Source organism: Schistocerca cancellata, chromosome 4, assembly GCF_023864275.1.
Source record: "Schistocerca cancellata isolate TAMUIC-IGC-003103 chromosome 4, iqSchCanc2.1, whole genome shotgun sequence".
Taxonomy (NCBI): domain Eukaryota; kingdom Metazoa; phylum Arthropoda; class Insecta; order Orthoptera; family Acrididae; genus Schistocerca; species Schistocerca cancellata.
The window spans coordinates 343489529-343501807 of NC_064629.1; the positions used below are offsets into that span (position 1 = coordinate 343489529).

Consider the following 12279-nt stretch of genomic DNA (forward strand, 5'->3'; position numbering starts at 1 on the left):
TTGCATTATTTCCTAACCACTACGCAAATACAGACCGAGTTATTAGTATCAGTGTAGTAAACTGTTAAAATTTAACAATGAACAGAAATAAACTGAAGGTCCAACATGTAGGAAATGTTCTTACAAACTGAGCTATTCGCCTATGAAGGTTCAGGAATCGAGTTCCGGTCCGACACACAATTTTAATCTTCCATGAAGTTTCAAAACAACACACACTTCGCTGCAAAGTGACAGTTTCACTATGGATACAGGAATTATTTATTGTTTCGATGACGTAGCTGAAAACTACCACTGTACATTACGTGTGAAAAATTTCGTTTGTTGTAGCTCCTCGAAATCTCTCTTGCAGGCGTGAAACAGTCTCTTCAGTTTTCGTTACGTAATACACTCGCATACGTCTTAAGGATTGCAAAATTTCTGAGATTCCATACCAGAAATGTGAGAGTGTAATTGTAAAAAAGGTGATTTCAGGTTCGTCAACCTTCAAATTTTATTCAAAGAACTTACACATAAAGTTAAGTTATTACACATTATTTAACTCAACTGCCTTCAAATGAGAATATCAAAATAACGATTCAGCGGTCCTGTACAAGGTAAACGACGTATTAAGATACTTTTAGACGTGCAAAAAAGAGAAAGATGAATGATGACATACCTTAGGCAGCACCTTGGAAGTTCACCATACGGCAAACTGCATCTGTGAACAAATAAACAAACGATAGTTGTATACCAATTAGAAATATTCCACCAAACCGTCATTTATGTACAAAAGAGCATGATTATCTAATTCAGCACGAAACTTTTTCAGTGTAATAAAGAAAATTTCTGTATATTGTAGTAAACGTTGTACCACTACATTTGTAACGACAACAATTGTATACGGAATTCCACATGTTGCAAAGACAAGGGTGAATAGCCTTTCAGACCATGATGCACAAATTGTAACACTAAAAGGCTTTGTGCTCAAACAAATGTCAAATATAGTTACAAACTACGTAGGAAACTTAATGGAACGGTAGTAGAGAGTGTTTTTTTTTTTTTTTTTTTAATTCGTCAAGGAACAAGAGTGACAAGATGTTTATAGTGCCGATAACATAGATGATATATATAATGCTTTCCTTAACACATTTCTCAGCCGGCCGCGGTGGTCTAGTGGTTCTAGGCGCGCAGTCCGGAACCGCGGGACTGCTACGGTCGCAGGTTCGAATCCTGCCTCGGGCATGGATGTGTGTGATGTCCTTAGGTTAGTTAGGTTTAAGTAGTTCTAAGTTCTAGGGGACTGCTGACCATAGAAGTTAAGTCCCATAGTGCTCAGAGCCATTTGAACCATTTTGAACCACATTTCTCATTCTCTTTGAGAGTTGCTTTCCATTATAACGTTCTAAACGGGGTACTAGCAGTAAAAGGCAGCCTGGGTGGCTGACTAGTGAGATAAGGATATCATGTAGAACAAGGTGGTAATTATATCAAAATGTTAGAAGTAGTCATAATCAAGCTACAGTAGCCCATTACAAACAGTCTTGTAAGGTGCTTAAAAATGTTATTAGGAAGGCAAAGGGTACGTGGTGCGCAAATAGAATAGCTAATTCGCAGGATAAAATGAAAACCATATGGTCAGTTGTGAAGGAAGTGTCTGTTCAGCAGAACAGGGTCAACCATATAAAGTCATTTCGTAGTAAAAGTATTTCTGTTACTGATGAATCAGATATACGTACAGTATTTAAAAATCATTTTCTGAGCATTGCTGGTGAATTAAATAAAAATTTAATATCTACTAGGAATCATATAACTCTCCTGGAAAATGCCTTTCCGAGACTGATGTCTGAAATACTCCTCTGTGATATCACAAGGGGAGATTGAGTCAATAATTAAATCACTTAAGACTAACGACTCTCATGGATATGATGGAGTGCCTAGCAGAATATTAAAGTACTGTGCTGCACATGTTTGCCCTGTATTTAGCCATATTTCTAATTTTTCCTTTAGGAATGGTCAGTTTCCTGAACGATTAAAGTACTCAGTAGTAAAACGGCATAATAGAAAGGGAGAAGAGGATAATGTAGACAATTTTAGACCTACTTGTATGCCATCAGTGTTTGCTAAAGTTATTGAATGGGGTAATTGACCATTTTATAACACACGATTTGCTATCAAATGCACAGTTCGACTCTAGAAGTCGTTTAACAACTGAAAATGTTATATTTTCCTTTCTCTGTCAGGTACTGGATGGGTTAAACAAAAGGTTTCGAACGCTAGGCATATTTTCTGATTTAACTAAGGCGTTTGGATGTGTTGATCACAAAATATTGCTCCAGAAGTTGTACTATTACGGAATACGGGGAGTAGCTCACAGTTGGTTCACCTGTTACTTTAGCAGCATACAGCAAAAGGTCACTATTCACAATGTTGAGAATGGCTGTGATGTGGGGTCTGAGTGGGGTACAGTCAAGTGGGGGGTGCCCAGGGATCAGTGTTGGGGTCACTCCTGTTCCTTATTTAGATAAATGATGCGCCCTCTAGTATTACCGGCCACTCTAAAGTATTTCTGTTTGCTGATGACACGAGCTTTGTAGTAAAGAATGTTGTGTGTAATGTTGGCCTGGTTTCAAATAGTGCAGTTCATGACCCAGGTTCACGGCTTGTAGAAAATAAACTAACGCTAAATCACAGTAACACTCAGGTTTCACATTTTCTAAACACACAATTCAACAAAACCTGATCTTTTAATTTCACGGAATGGGTATATGATTAGTGAAACTGAACAGTTCAAATTTCTAGGTGTTCAGATAGATAGCAAACTGTCGTGGAAAGCCCACGTTCAGGATCTTGTTCACAGACTTAATGCTGCCATTTTTACTATTCGAATGGTATCTGAAGTGAGCGATAGTTCGACACGAAAATTAAATTACTTTGCTTATTTTCATTCGCTTATGTCGTATGGTATTATATTTTGGTGTAATTCTTCCCATTCTGAAAGGATACTCTTGGCCCAGAAACGGGCGGTTCTGGCAATAAGTGGTATAAGTTCACGAACCTCTTGTCGACCCCCGTTCACGAGTCTGGGTATTTTGACACTGGCCTCTCAATATATATATTCCTTACTGCCATTTCTTGTTAACAATATTAGCTTATTCCCAAGAATAAGCAGCTTTCATTCAGTTAATACTGGGTAGAAATCGAATCTGTATTTGGATCCAACTTCCTTAACTCTTCTGCAGTGCAGAGAGGTGTGCAGTATACTGCGGCATCCATTTTCAGTTAGCTACCGCTCGAATTCAAAAATCTTGGCAGTAATCCACACGCTTTCAAATCGAAACTGAAGAGTTTCCACATGGGTCACTCCTTCTATTCTTTCGAGGAGTTCCTTGAAAAATTAAGCTGATTCTTGTATTGTTGATTGAGTTTACTTAAACTTATGGCTTGACTGTTTCCAGGTTCATAAACATTTTACTTTTATCTGTTATTACTTTTATGTTGTAATTTCATGTATTGACATGTTCCATGACCTTGGAGATTTGCTCCTCAATTTGGTCCTACGGAAGTTGACGGGTAAATAAAAATAAAGACATATCTGTACGAGAGAATGAACGTATCTTGAATTTAATCTGTCAGAAACTCACTCATATCTCTTGTCCAACTGGCAACAGAACTAAACTGTGGATACTAACAGAAACGCCGAAAAATTTTTACGGGACACATTCAGGGCCTGTTTGTTTCTATACTACCGCCTGTGGTGGTTACATCACATACTTAATCTGGACATGTAATTTATTCATGAACCTTTATTTCTCGTGACTATATGGAATCGGCACATTATATTGTATTTATTTCTGACGACTCCTTCATAACTTATCAGTTTTAGAATTGTATGCGTGTCTATCGTTTTTATGACGTGTAGTGTTAATCATGAAAAATTTTTGTAGCTGTTGGATGTGTAACTTTTCTCTTTTCATCCACTGATAATAAGCCGCGAAGACATTGCTCTGCATCAGCAAATGGCCTCCGTCTTCAAGTCTCCTGGAACATTCTTCTTAGTGAAATTCTACACATAATTCTCCAACGCCGTCTTGCAAATGAGACAAGTTTTATGTGATTCTTTTCAATACGCCTGTCTTTCTAGCCCAACGTATGCACCTTCTTCTCATGTTGCTTGTAATATTAAGTCTGCTCATTGAACAGGAATGCGAAATTGTCTGTATTGAGTTTCAGTAGTACTGAATTGCGACAGCTGGGACTTCATTTGGTTTTCCTGCAGTTTTTCTGCTAATCTTTATCGTTGTTAATTCTACCATCCTCATGTCAGTCAGTTTCAATGATTACCGTATAATAGTTGTTTATGTGAACAAGGAACCTTGTGCTATTAAAAGTAATTGCACTATATAGTAAATTGGCCTTCACTTCAGGTATTATTTTATTAAGAAGTCATGTCGTCATTATTGTTCAATGAGAAAATGCGATTCAAACTTACTTGGTTATGAAACGAGTTAGCACACAGTTTACAGAATGTTTTGTAGGACATTTATAAACAAATTGAACTTACAAATAAAAAAAAACACAACAAATTGTAAGTAGTACGCAAGTAAGTAACACATTACAGAGAAAAGTTACAAACTACTATGAGCAACTATTGCACGAAATAACAAAAGGAAATATTTCAATTTAGATATGAAGACGTGGGCCTGGTTCCATTGGCCACTAACCGAGATCTTCAATCAGACACATCGGTCGGGGGATTACCCCTCCACTTGGGAACATGCGGAAGTGGTGACTACCCCGAAAACTGAAGACGACCCACGTCAGGCAGCCATCTACAGGGCCATCAGTTTGCTACCATCCTTCTCGAAAGGGCTCTAGAGGCTGTGCGGAAAGAAGCTGACGCACACGTTACTAAAGATAGTGCAGTATCAGACGAACAGTTTGGAGTTCAGAGCGGCCAGTCCACCTCTCACCAGCTGCTCTGGCTGGTGGAGCCGGCGACGAGGGCGCTGGAAACGAGTACCTTGGGGCGATGTTTCTCGACATGTCCAGGGCAATCGACTCCGTGTGCACGACGGCCTCTTGTGCAAACTTTTTGTACTCGGGATACAGATGTCACACGCGGTCCTTCTTCGGTCCTATTTCGCTGGGAGGGCCTTCCGCGTGAAAATATCTCGGAGTGATCCTCGACCAGAGGATCCCATGGGCCTGCATGTTCGTGACGTCAGAAGCGCCCTGAATCGTCTGCCTGATCCGCAGTCGTCACTGCCTCTACATCACGGTATTATGCTATGCCGAAAGCCGTCGGCACACGGACCGTGCTGTCCAACGTTAACGTTGAGCATGCCAAGTTAAATGTGCTGCTAAACGCTCATGAACGATGCGACTTGTGCATACGGCCGGTCGGAGTGGCCGAGCGGTTCTAGGCGCTACAGTCTGGAACCCCGCGACCGCTACGGTCGAAGGTTCAAATCCTGCCTCGGGCATGGGTGTGTGTGATGACCTTAGGTTAAGTAGTTCTAAGTTCTAGGGGACTGATGACCTTAGAAGTTAAGTCCCATAGTGCTCAGAGCCATTTGAACCATACGGTACGTGGGCCCCAACGTGGTATACGCGATCGCAACGCACTCCAGCGGCAGTTGAGGGATGTTTCTAGTTCGTAAATCACACTGTTTACTCAACGGGCGCGCGTAAAATTCCCAAGTTAGCTCTATTAAAACGCACATTTCCTTCATTGTCCACGAAAAGGAAAGTACCATGTCCAATCACTAAGGACACAGGCTCATAAAAGTTCCATTACAATCAGTGCGGTACAAATTTTAAATACTTCTCCACATAAGATAAACATTATTTCATCATTCCCACATTTTGGTATAACCCCAGGATCAGTCTTACTTGATCACTGTTCCTACCCAGTAGCAGAATCTTTGCAACATGTGAATTACGAAGCGTACAAGGAGCAAAATATCTTTGTATATGTAGCGTAAGCTGTCCTGTAGATTAAGCCAATCGGACAAAGTCACCATTCAAAAAAAGGTGAACTTATATTTACATAACATCAAATATTATAGTATATACTTATATTAAACTAATAATAAAGTATCAGAACCTAATAAAAACGCGAATGCTAGGAAAAATTTTGGAAGTGTTACGACACGAACCACCGCCCCATCAAAAACTCACTATTGGACAGAGACGTTACTCACTACGCTAAACCAACAATATCCCTGCACATAATCATATCTTAACAATTAGTAAAAACGTTAATCGTAGGTAATTATGTTACTAATTGAAATTTAATTATAACAAATTGTACCAAGAACAATGCGTTTTGGGTGGATCTTCAGTGTGTCGCTGCCTTCAAATAGGCTAGTCTCATAATAAGCAAGTTACAATAATTCTTTGGCTTCGAATATGATGTTTCTTATTAATTTATTGCATCGAATCGCACAACTAAGAACGGGTTTTCCAGTGATTCTCAATCTGCTGGTGGTCAGAAACGGCATATATACATATAGGCATGAAAGGAATGCCAATATGGCACCTCACAACTCTGTACTGAAGGGAGACGGCGTGCGTGTGACGTAGGTGGCGTTGTTCCATCTCATTGGTCAACGCTCAGACGCACGCTCAGATTATCTGACATGCCAGATATTGCTGTGCACGTTCGGAAAGACCCCCGAACGTGCTATTCCACGCTATGACGTCAGAAACTCGGCACGCTCAACGCTCAACGTTGGGATGCACGGTCCGTGTGCCGACGGCTTAACGCCGGTCAGACCGCGGCCGTGGTGTGGGGAAAGGCCGCTGACTCACGCACTGCGGCGTTGCAGAGGGTGCAGATCCGAGCTCTGAAACCCGCTCTGCGCCCCCCGAGTCTGTATTCAAATCGTATGCCGCACGAGGAAGCGAGCATCACGCATCTGCGGGATAGAATCCGGCAAACTGCTCGCGCCTTCTATGAGAAGTCAGGCCAGTCCCGCAATCGGCTCGTTTTGGAACTGGGCCACCAACAACACCACACGTTGGAACTCACCTCCACACCACCAGAGGCCAATCTTCCTGTTTAAAGTTATTTAAATATAAATCCAGTATTTCGTATGTATTTCAATATGTTTGTGAGTGTGCATTGGCTTGGAGACATGGCGGGAGCGCTCTAGCCAATCACAGTGCTCGTTACTACAGGAGGCGCCTACCGAAGTCAATTGAGGGACTATATGGAAGTGGGGGAGTGCTGGACGGGAAGGCGCCCCGGACGGTCGCGGGAAATACTTGGAGAGTGTTGAGCAGTTTGCACTTGTGAGATTTCCGTGGCTTCTGAAGCGAAGACGTAGTATGCGTTTAGAAGTGAATATCTCGCGAGCTATGCTGTTATTCATAACTAATTACGTGATGTAGGAATCTATTGTTTCCTTGTTATTCAACTTACATTTTATTTAACTGCTGGACCATCGAAACCAATTAGTGTTTTGCAGTAATAAATGGCATTCTTAAAGGTACTTCTGCTATCGCACTCATCATTTAAAGTAGTTAAAATAGTTACTGCAGATTTTATTTAATTGCACTCTTTCATTTCTAAATTTATATTTTACATTCAAAATTCCCAATTTCCGAGTGATAGGAACTTTCGATCACTCAGTTTATGTGTGTATTCATATTGTATACTGCAGACTCAGCAGTATTTGGCATTTAATGTGGCAACTACGCATCCCGGCCCCTAGACAACGAAACCAGCCAAAACTTTTCATATTTCATCTCTGAGTCTTAGGGTACGTAGTTGAGGGTCACATTTTTTATTTGAAATCCCGCAGTTTTCTGTGGATATCCCTTTCCCGAAGCTAACTGCGAGTGTGACAACAAATTATATGTTCTAAGATGCGCCACTACTATCTTAAATATCAATTTCTCATAAACTTTCAGAAACATCGACAGCAGAGAAACTGATAGGTAATTGTTACGATTATATCTTTCTCCCTTTGTACTGACTACAACTGAAGGACAAATAGCACAGGAAAATGGGTACAGAACTAAGACATTTGTGCACTGATATTCATTATCGTACTTGAGATTTCAACATACCCATACTCATTAGAGGTCTAATATCTGATTAAATTTCATATTTGCTCGTATCCTGTAGCTTTATGTGATACTAGCTACACGCCCGTGCTTCACAACGGAAGTTAAATAAGGGCCTTTACGTACAGTCGCTTTTTAGGGTTCCGCACTTACTTCGGTGAAAAGTGTATTTTTGTAGAATCACATTCATTTGTTAATAAATTTGTTTTTTCTTGCAGAAGGAATCAATTATAAATGACACTTATGGAAGGAAGCAAAGCAATTTCGCTAAGTTTTTAATGCACGAAGCGAAATCGGTATATCTATATATCCTAGTCAAGTAAATTCAATGTTGAGCTGTATTCGTAAAGATAAGATTGCGACGCCTAATTCTGTCATTGCCGTAAACTTCCGAAAATTTTGCTGTGACTGAGGTAAGAAAACCAACAGCGCCATCGTCTGGATCTTTAGTGTACTACGAAACTAAAAGCTCCATCTATTGGTTCTTTAGTGTAACATACCGGCGCTAAAGCAAACATCCAAAAGTTTAAGATGAGCAGATTCCTAAAACTTAACGATATTTTTTTGTTGGTCCAATTCTGATAAAATAAAGCCCACGTCACGCTCAAGGTACCTGCGAAAACCCCATAAAATTTCGCCAAGTAGTTTTAAAGAATATGGTGTTCAAACAAGCAGACAAACAGAGCTCTGCATATTAATCTGTACCAATAAAATTTTGTGTCATCTTGTCGATTGTTGACAGCAAGTAATTATTGAAATTTTGCGCAACTTTGATGCAACATTAACAGTTTCACTATCACACAAGATCAGTGCAATATGCTGAGCAAGCACATTCGACGCTGATACCTCTTTTACAACTGTCCGCATAGTTTTGATTTTGTTCCGAGAAATTTTCATTGTTTTAGACCGTCTGATGATATTCTTCAGCACTTTGCAGTACCGTATGTAGTGAAATTCTGTCCCACACAAAATATAATATAGCTCCCGTTTCCCCCTACGTGATATTCTAATACTATTAGTCATGCAAATGATATCCATTCAGATGTGTAACTCTCTTGATGCACCATAGGGACGTCACGATACAGAGCTAAAACATATCTGCCTTAGATGAAGCTGGGAGTTTAAGGCATAGAGACGCTACGTCGAAGTCACATAACCCGAGATGCTATCTATTTGTCCGTGTGACAGCATTCTTAAGTTGGTATTACTGACTTCAACCAAGGTTATTTTTTAAACTATGTTAGTGTTGTGTGTAGTTTTATGTTCTGGTGGCTATACACGGATATGGAAATTGCGCAAAGAATTTGATGTCGCTCGATTAATTTATCTCAGATATTATGAAATTCACGCTACCTGATGCTCTAGACAAGACACGATGCTGTATAGTAAATACCAAGTATATGATCCGCAAAGTCACATAATGCACATATTTACGTTCATGGGGGCTCGTGAAACGTGTTCAAGAAACTGGACGTGGTAATAGCCAAGCAGATGTTAGGCTGATACGATGATTCACCTTATTTTAACAAATCTTGGTTGCTCAGTAGTTAGTTCAGGAGCAAGTTCGAGGCGAATTATGTACAGATTCGGTATTGGTGAAAACGCATTTTCTGTGAAACTGAAATGCAACGAGTGGTAGCCGTCTACTTCTCCCAGATTTTTAAAATCAGAATAATTACGAGATTGGAAAAAGAGCTGAAATCACTAAAGGTAACTCGAGCACGGGTGTTACACTACTCACACGAATTGCAAAGAGTAATATTCAGTCAAACTACGCCATTATCTAACGTGAAGCGGTTTAGTATAAAGTACTGCGTTTCTTAACATTACAAAAACAAATTAGGCCTACATGTCACAAAACAAAATTTGAAATCCACAAAAGTGTGTGCTACTTTTCCACAAAACACGGAAAATTCATTTGCCTTCCCCTAAATTTAGATAGTAGTCGAATAATCAGTCACAAACTAACATATTTTCATAGGCTAAGTATAGTGAATTTGTATGACTAGATTGACTGCGAGTATCTCACGAGGCATGTCGAGCCGCCTGTTTGCGAGTTGTTTCAATTGAACGGCTCTTTGGCGACTAGCACACCCATATCCGACCCCAGTAATCCTACTGGGGAAGGAGACTTGCAGTTTAAAGAAGAATTCGAACCAAGCATCATTCTTGGCATATCTGCATATCATTGAGAGGTGTAGGCTAGCGTAAAGGCAGACTGAAAAATTACGGTGCTGATCGGAATTCGGCTTCGCAACCTTACGGTCTCCACGCTCCCACTTTACCACTAGACCACAAAGTCCGACGCCAACTCACACAAGTACTACAGGTCCCCTCCATTTCACAACATTACATTAACAACGCCTAAAAACCCTAAAAAACAACAGTGTGTCATATAGAACTACTAGACAGCGCATTTAACTGCTTTTTGCTTCTGAATCTGTTACCCAAAAAAGTAAATTGTAGAATGACTTTCTTTTTAATTGAGAAAAACATGACAAGAATTCAAAGTGAGGTTCACAGGCAACAGTGCCGAATGCCGCAACTAAATTCTTAGTCCACTGAGGCAGTTGCGCCGACCGGTGTGGCCGTGCGGTTCTAGGTACTTCAAACTGGAACCGCGTGACCGCTACGGTCGCAGGTTCGATTCCTGCGTCGGGCATGGATGTGTGTGATGTCCTTAGGTTAGTTAGGTTTAAGTAGTTCTAAGTTCTAGGGGACTGATGACCTCAGATGTTGTCCCATAGTGCTCAGAGCCATTTGAACCATTTTTTTTGAGGCAGTTGCAAACCGCTGGCACAGAAAGTGCTCACTTACAAAAGGCGAGGATACGTCTGGTGCAGGAGGTAAGGAGATAAAATGAGACACCATTGCTACATAGTTGCAGTTAATTACGTGCACGATTTACATTATAATCAAAATTATATAAACAGGTGTCTTCTTTCGTGCAAATGTTCACTACTGTTTGTAGAAAGTGAAACACCAAGACCAAGAGATGTGATCACAATGAAATTTGTTTCACTGGTTATGGATATTACACAACACAACCGATTAGCGTAATAGACCTGAACATGCACTATGACTGGGGAAATTCAGTGCAGAGTAGTGCTACTACGTGCTGCGATCAGAGCCGCTAGACGGCGAGGAATGGAGTCAAAGGGCGCCTGAATATACTGCTGGAAAACACTGCCACGAAACATCAACTGTGGCTGCAGGAGGACCAGAACGAACAAGCTGCCGACCACCATATTCCAGACACGTTCAATGGGCGACATGTCAGGGCTGGCCAGTAACAGTCGTTCTTTGAAGGAACCGTGCATATCTCTCGCCGCATGCGACCGGGCGTTGTCCTGCTGAAATATGACCAGTTGAGCGACCTGCAGGAGGGGCATTGCAACGGACTGTAAAACGTCATTGATGTAGCGGTAGCTCTTCAGATTGCCCTCAAGACGTAGGAGGTGAGATCGCATGTTATAGGCAATGGCGTCTCAGACCAACACGCTTGGTGTTTGTCTGCCATGCCGCTCAAGAATAGTCTGGCCGATCCCTTTCACCATGGTGGCATCGTAAGTGTTTGCGGCCATCACTGTAGGACAAGTTGAAGCAGAACTCGTCCGAAAATACTATATTTTTCCAGTCAGCACGCCAGTGTCGGGGTTCACTGCCCATTAGTCTGCGGCGTTGGTGCGTTCTGCTCAATGGAAGCCGACGAAATGGCATGCGTGCCGCAAGTCCAGCCCTCAAAAGACGACGTCGAACCGTCGATGCAGTCGTTCCCAGACCCGTTCCAGTTCTCAAAGACCGCCCCAACACTGTGAACGAAGCTGTTATTTCTGTTAAGGCCAAGCGGGGAAGATGGCGGTCATCTCGCAGTGTGGTCACAACATTGTGTCGTTCAGTACCCTGTCGGCGCTGTGTACTGCCCTCTTCTCTCCACTGGTTCTACGTACGCCTCACTGTTGAAGCAGTGTGCGCCGTACGAGTCGCAGTGTTACGGAACAACAGACCTGCCTTGCAGAGAGCAATCATTTTGCCCCGTACGAAAGCACTCACATCACCATATTCCACCCTGTGATGTCGGCGAGGCGTAGTGGCACTTGGTTACACGTTTCCACTTCGCATGACGGCTCCACACGATTGAGCGTTGCGTATCGCTGACCTGTCCAGATACACAAAAGAGGGCGCTTTTGCGCCTGCGTACACACCACCTCTCTGACATCTAAATCG

The 12279-nt window shown here is 41.6% G+C and overlaps 1 protein-coding gene across 4 annotated transcripts in view; it reads right to left on the reverse strand.

Annotated features, from left to right (window-relative positions):
- The window catches only part of LOC126183886 (galactosylgalactosylxylosylprotein 3-beta-glucuronosyltransferase P), a 1353843-nt gene that overhangs the window by 696541 nt on the left and 645023 nt on the right, over positions 1–12279 (reverse strand). For all 4 annotated transcript variants that reach the window (XM_049926196.1, XM_049926195.1, XM_049926194.1 and 1 more), the window contains one exon: positions 656–697. The gene's annotated coding sequence lies outside the window, so the exon portion shown is untranslated. The remainder of the gene's footprint in view (positions 1–655; positions 698–12279) is intronic.